The sequence below is a fragment of the Octopus bimaculoides genome, chromosome 4 (assembly GCF_001194135.2).
Source record: "Octopus bimaculoides isolate UCB-OBI-ISO-001 chromosome 4, ASM119413v2, whole genome shotgun sequence".
Taxonomy (NCBI): domain Eukaryota; kingdom Metazoa; phylum Mollusca; class Cephalopoda; order Octopoda; family Octopodidae; genus Octopus; species Octopus bimaculoides.
The window spans coordinates 101784247-101791710 of NC_068984.1; the positions used below are offsets into that span (position 1 = coordinate 101784247).

At 35.1% G+C, this 7464-nt stretch overlaps 1 protein-coding gene across 1 annotated transcript in view; it reads right to left on the reverse strand.

The window, feature by feature from the left end:
• The window catches only part of LOC106878792 (uncharacterized), a 78910-nt gene extending 76138 nt beyond the window's left edge, over positions 1–2772 (reverse strand). Inside the window, exon 1 of the mRNA XM_052967323.1 lies at positions 2344–2772. The gene's annotated coding sequence lies outside the window, so the exon portion shown is untranslated. The remainder of the gene's footprint in view (positions 1–2343) is intronic.
• Between the last annotated feature and the right edge of the window lie 4692 nt (positions 2773–7464).

The following is a 7464-nucleotide window of genomic DNA, read 5'->3' on the forward strand; positions in this document are numbered from 1 at the left end:
GCTTGTGCGGGTGGCACATAAAAGACACCATTTCGAGCGTGGCCGTTTTTGTGCGGGTGACACGTAAAAGCACCCACTACACTCTCTGAGTGGTTGGCGTTAGGAAGGGCATCCAGCTGTAGAAACTCTGCCAAATTAGATTGGAGCCTGGTGTTGCCATCCGGTTTCACCAGTCCTCAGTCAAATCGTCCAACCCATGCTAGCATGGAAAGCGGACGTTAAACGATGATGATGATGATGATGATGATTATTATTTGTAATTATTTTTTTATGTATTTCTACCTAACACCTCTTCCATCCTGACCTACTCTTATTTTCCTTTACCCTTCTCCATCCTGAAATACACCATCGATTACTCCTCCACCCATGTTCACAATACATTGCAATCACCTCTTTCCTCGTCTCTATTGTTTCTCACTCTCCTTTCACATTCCTGTGAACCCATCCTTGATTCTGTATCCCTCTTTTCTCTTTATCTACCTTTTTATACCTTGAGGGTATGTTTTCACACATCATTTCCACCATCTGTTCTCCCTTTCCTGATGGGGTATCCTCATAGATTCTCTACAGCAAGACACCTGGTTTTTGTCTGTCTGTCATACGTTAGCCTCTCCACCAAGGACAGTGCTACCTGTTTCAATGCTGCACTACCACTCAGTCAAGTGGTTTTGTCTTGCAAGTTACTTGGTGACCTCTCTAGTGCCAGTACTCTGAAAAAAAAAAGCACCCAGTACATTCTATAAAGTGATTAGCATTAGAAAGGGTATCCACCTGTAGAAATATTGCCAATGCAGACATTGAAGTCCAACACAGTCCTCTGGCTTGCTGGATCCTGTTGAACTGTCCAACCCATACTAGCCTGGAATATGGATGCTAAATGATGACTTCTTTTTTTTTTTTGTAGGCTCACTTCATATCAAATAAACTTAACTGAACAGAAATCAGATAATAAGCTTCCATTAGAGGTTGTATGTCAGTTAAAATTACATCCCAACTCCTCCACTTTCATTTTTCTAGTCATTTAACTTTTAATATTTTACTCTGAACTGTTTTGTTCCTTATGAAGGTGAGTTGAAAAGTTTGTAGACTATCTATGAAGGAATGGTGCTAGGGCTGTGAAATCTTGCATGCATTATTCCAACTCTTCTTAATAACTGCATCTTTTTCATTCCAGGTTAAATTGACACCTGACTGTTCAAAAAAAGATTTCAAAAGTAATTAGTAATGCCTTCTCCTAAAAACGGACAAAATTTGGCATTGTGGGGTTATCAAGTACCTGTAGAAAAAGGGTCTGGCCCCCAAGGACATACATGCTGACATTGCTGTGACATTAGGGGATGACACTCTAGCTTTATCAAAAGTGGGCAGCTGAATTTAGGAAAAGGTGAAAGAGTCTTGAAGATGACCCAAAGTTTGGACGTTCTGCAGCTGACACCACTGAGGAAAACATTGATAGTGTTCACTACATGGTAATGGATGATAGGTGATTGACTATAAATCAAATCCTGTGAGAGTTGAGAATATTTTTCACAATGAACTTGGCATGATGAGGGCTTCTGCTCAGTGGGTGCTACGTCTTCTGACACTTGATCAAAAGTACATAAGGTTAATCACATCACAGGAAAATCTGACATTGTTTGAGGCAAATTTGGCTGGTTTCCTTGAACATTTCATCACTTTGAGCCAGAGACGGAAAGGTAATTCATGCAGAAGAAACACCCCCTCCTCACCTGCTTCAAAGAAGACCAAAGTTATTTCATCTGCAGATAAGGTGATGGCCTCAGTTTTTTGAAATGCAAACGGCATTGTGTTTAATGACTATCTTGAAAAAGAGCCTCACCATCAATGGGAAGTACTATGCCAACTTGCTGAGGCAGTTACAAAAGGCTATGAAGGCTAAACATTCAGGAAAACTAATGAAAGGGATCTTGTTTCATCAGGACACTATTCCAGCACACAAGTTCTTGCTTTCAATGGCTGCTGTACATGACTGTGGCTTTGAACTGGTTGATCAGCCTCCCTATTCACCTGTTTGGCCCCATCTGACTATCATCTGTTCCCCAACATGAAAAAAAACCCCACTTGGTTGGGAACCAGTATCACAGTAATGATGATATCATATCTGCTGTTGATGACTTTTTTGACCGACAGTATGAAAACTTCTTCACCAATGGAAACCAAGCACTGCAACACCGATGAAAGAAGTGTGTGGACTGCAAGGAGGACTATTTTGAAAATAAATCTCATTCAGTCACTTTCCATGAGAATATCTTGGTCAATCTATGCACTTTTTAGCTGACCTTCATATGAAACATTGGTTTAGGATAAAGGTAGAGTACTTACAATATTTTGTCTATTGAAAATATCCTCCAGGGCTGACAACCTTGTCTCCCATAACAGCACAGGAAGTCACTATACACCTCCAAGGAAACAATCCTTGCATTATACACTCCTGGGGCCTCACTACAGGATTTCTCTTGAAAAATGGCACATCAACTCAGAAAAGACATCACATTAATTAACTTTTTTCAGAGCTCAGCCAGCCCTCACCCAACTACTAACCCTCTATGAAGCTCAAGTGGAAAGAGGCTGCTGCTTGACACATGCGTCATAAACTATATACAAAGGATGACCACTTGAATGATCTCATGAAATTGCTCCAACCTCAGCCAGCAGCTGTTCTTTCTCATTTGTCAGCTTTTGCAACTGTAACCATAGATCTTTGGAGCTAACTGGTCTTATGTTACTTCTACCACCCCTCAGACATTTCCAACTCATCTATTCTCCTTTTGTCTTCACCCAGTCTTTCCTCCTCAGATTGTCCCTCCTCTGGAATTTTTTCCTTGTATATTATTCCTGCAGCTGTCAATTTATGACAATTCAGAAGACCTGCAAAAGCCATAACTCCTTTTTCAATCCAGATAAGACCAAATCAATTAGGTATTTATAATAAGCTTTTATATATATATAGACACACACACACACACACACACACACACACACACACACACACACACACACACACACACACACACACACACACACACACACACACACAGAGCCATGGTCAAAAGTTTGGAAAATGTAAAAAAAAATCAAAATTGTTATACCCAAGTACAATTCGATTCAAATATATAGAACGTATATATTTGGGCATTTAATATAAAAATTCTAATTTTCAGACCTATGTTCCAAACTTTTGGCCATGACTGTGTATGTATAAACACACACACACACACACACACACACACATAGATATTTTATAGTGAGTAAAAATGGAATACATCTTTTATATTGATGAATCTTTATTAAGTTCAACAACAGTAACATTAAATAAAAAAATACAAGGAAGAATAAATATATCTGAAATGCAGTCCTAGCTGAAAGAGAAATGGTTAAGAAAGAATAAATGGGGGTGAGAAGTTAGGGTAGCTAAGATATGTCAGAATATATATTTTATACAATAGTGAAATATGCTGTACTCATTTTTTTTTCCTTTTAATGTCAAGAATTTTAGAAGACAAAATAATATTAACTGTATTAAAAAATGTTTTTTCCTTTAAGTAAAATAAATAACTTATTGAAAACTATTTATAATTTGTGGTAGATGGAGATAGAAGATATTGATTATCAGCTGGACAGATATTAGGGGGTTCATAGGAATTGGGATATCACATGGTGAAATACGTCAAAGAAAAGTCAAAGATATAATTGCTATATATATATATATCGTATATGGTATGTTTAGTGTGTAACTGTAACAACCTCTATATGTATAGGGATGTATTTACTGTGTATTATTTATTGTAGCAGTATCTACATATGAAGTAAGTTGATCTGAGATCATCTGTTGAAACTAAAATAATAACAGTGTGCAAGAGCAATGAAAGTCATAGCACATACCATTATATGCAGTTTTTTCTTAATTTTTGATAGCATTTATAATATCAGCCATCAAAAGTTTTCACTGTGTACTTATAATTGCACTGCATCTATATAATGATAGCAGCCATGACTCATCTATAATGTGTGTGCACATGTTGGTATATTAAGGGTAGCCATCCTCTGTCTGTGTGTGTATTGTGGCTGAAGTTAAAAATATACATGGATATATTAGTTTAAATTGCATTATAGTATCAATTACAAATAGGCTTCTTTTTTTTTTTTTTAACTTTCTATCGGTATAAATAAATATTTAAGATAAGGCCTTGAATGTCAAATTGAATATTAAAGTTAATTCAGCGTTTTAAATCACATAGCAATAGTAACTTCACACCTAATTATTTCTGTGGAATTTTCTTTCTAAGGTTATTTTTATTTGTGAACAGTTGATGCTTAAGATGGGGGACATCTCTCACCAACACTTTTCATAGTCTCACAGAAAAAGGAAATGTGTTTCAAATTCTACAATATCTAGCTGTACCCAAAAGGACATGACAGTATTAACAGATGCTGATACTGGGATATATAGAAAATAATGAAATAATGAGATAATTGGTGATATACTGTGCAATGAACAAACTATGGAAAAATGAACAATAATGATGATACTGTAAGGAATGTAGCAATAAACAAATCTAAAGACCTGGGCATCAACAATGCAAAAATAATATTCCTGAAGATTTATCTTCATATAGTGTGTTGAAGCCATGTCAATGAAGTACAACAGTCTTTTATTGCCATATTGGAGAAAATGAACTCAGCAATGAAAGCCTGAAAAACCACTTGTATACAATATTGTAATTATAGCGATGAGGAGCTGTGCCTCCTATAGTACTTATTGACAACAGGATGAACTGGGCATTACATTAAGAAAATTAAATACCTTGGCCAGATTCTAAAATCTGAACTGCAAATTATAAGATGAAATTTACTATTTATGCTTACTTCAGCATAATTCACCATAATCAAATGTTTATATTGTATTTCAATTAAGCAAGCAAATGAAAGGTGTATTGATAACTAATAAATGCTAATTTACACCACTTTTGGGACTCACTATATTCAAGTATATTGTTATGCTATGACCACTATCCTCCTTGAATATATTGTACTAATAAAAAAATCACAATTTTATAAATTATGTGATAAAATGTAACATCAGGAAAAAAATGGGTGTTAAATTTTTTTAAGGCACAACACCCAGAATTATGTTTCAAGAAAAACTAAAAGATGTTTTTTTTCTCCATTTAGGACTAATATATATAGTTTCTAAGATTTAAAACTATATTCAAATATCCTTGGAATATATTTCTGTAAGTCCTTTCTAGGATCAAGAAAGAAGAATCACGACCAGGTTCCCACCATGTTTACTTTACGGTTACATTTCCAACAAACCCTATTCCTCCAGCAACCACTACACTAGATAATTCACTCTCAAATTTTGATCAGAAACAGGACACTGTGACCATCAAAGAGAGATGTATGATCAGTGTCTAGCTCATTAATATTTGACAAGTTAGCAAGGGTTGTTTAGTTCTGAAAAATGTAGGTTTTCACAAGTATTTCTGGAGCAGATATTTTCAGTTGAATTGTTTTCCAGCACTAATCATTTAACCACAAAATGAGAAAACAATCTAATTCCAGTTCACTTAACCAAGGCAGGATAATAAGCACAAAAATTGTGGAAGAATTTGAACACATAATGGTCACTATTTAAGTATTCTAACCAGTCAGTTACTTGAACTAATTGCTAAATAAATGAAAATATAAGTTTGGATTTTAGTAATTCCATAAAAATACCCCATAAGTTTGAAAGACAAGCATCTTGGTTACAAGAAATATAGCTCCAGTGTCTGATGTCCAGAAGGATTTTCAAAATAGATGACAGTTACATACAAAACTTTGAATTTTTAGAGGGTTTGTTGTTGCTTAATCCCCTTCCAAGACATCCCTAATTGAGCAGATTTATGGTTGAAGAAATTCTCACAGTGATCATTCCGTATGTTTGTATATCCAAGACAGCATTATCCGATGTGTCCATTTTTAAAGACAATCTGGGACTGAGGGAGATTTACCTACTATTTCTAGCAGAGTAACCAAGTGGTAATATAAGACTGACATTCATGCCTCTATATCAAGGCTGTTAGCAACATAAGTGAAGTGAAATTACAAACAAGAAATTTTAAAAAGTAGCAAACCTCCCCAACAAATTACCTCCACACTGCTGTATGTAAAATTCAATAACATAACTGTGTGAAAAGTGTCTGCCCTACAAATATATTTCAATCAACAACCGTCATAAATATAATGATTACATTGGTTTTGATTTGTTTCCAGTTTAAAGTAAAATAGACTGGAACAGTATATACATGACAATTACTATAATATAGCCCTATGTATTCATAGAATATATACATGAATAGGAAGAAAAGGAGATTCCAGTGACTTATTTTGTCTGCTAATGGCAACTATAGATCCAGCAAAAGAATAATTATTTTTAATCATCCTAAAACCCATCACTGACCCACCACACACAGACACATTTTTATGCTAATGAGACTCAGAGTGTGTGTATGTGCATATCTGCCATACTCCTGGGAGCAACTTGCATATATGTAAACACACACATACATACACAAAGCAGAGAAAATAAAAGAAATATTATAGAAGAAAGTATGCACAGAGAAAGAAAGAAGGCATTGGTAGAGGAGGAAAGAAGTTTCCAAATGAACCAGATGCAGAGAGGATGCTACAGTGACTGAGCACATTAGCAGCAGAATCAAAGATGACAGGAAAATTAACTATGTATGGGTACACACAATACAACCTGACTAACAGTTGCACTGAAGCTGAAATTGAAGCAATCAGCAACAACATGTTCATTAGGGCCTGTGCAACCAGAAACTACTTGATAGAGTTTCAGAGCATGAAACAACATTGCATTCCCAATGCCACTTGAAAGGCAAATATAACCATGCATACATGTTGCATCTGTGTGCACATGTCAATGTATGTGTGTTATAATCATGATGGTGTATTTGTGAGTGTTGTTATCTGCAAAATTAGATTTCCAAATTAAATATTCTAACAAAACATATCAATTTCTAGATGATCCTTTCTGTGTGGGGGGGTTAAGTTGTGCCTTAGAAGAAGATATACTGGAGAGGTTTCATATTGTTATCATCAGCTGGGCAGAATAAATAAACACTTTATAAGCAAGAGAAGTGTTATTCAAGCCTTTCTGAAGAACATAACAAATTATCCGTTAAGTGAAATTACTGAGTGGAAGCCAATGCATTGATTGGGACACCATAAACTTACTTGTTTTCTGGTGGTTCACATTATTAACAATAGATAGATAGATTAAAATAAGAAAAAGAAAAATCAAAACATTTGGCAGCACTCGAAAACGTTTAATTTAGGTTTAGGTAGAGAATATGAACATATATGTTTATATTCTCCACCTAAATTAAATATTTCCTTTTTTGAATTATGCCAAATGTTTATATATACATATATATA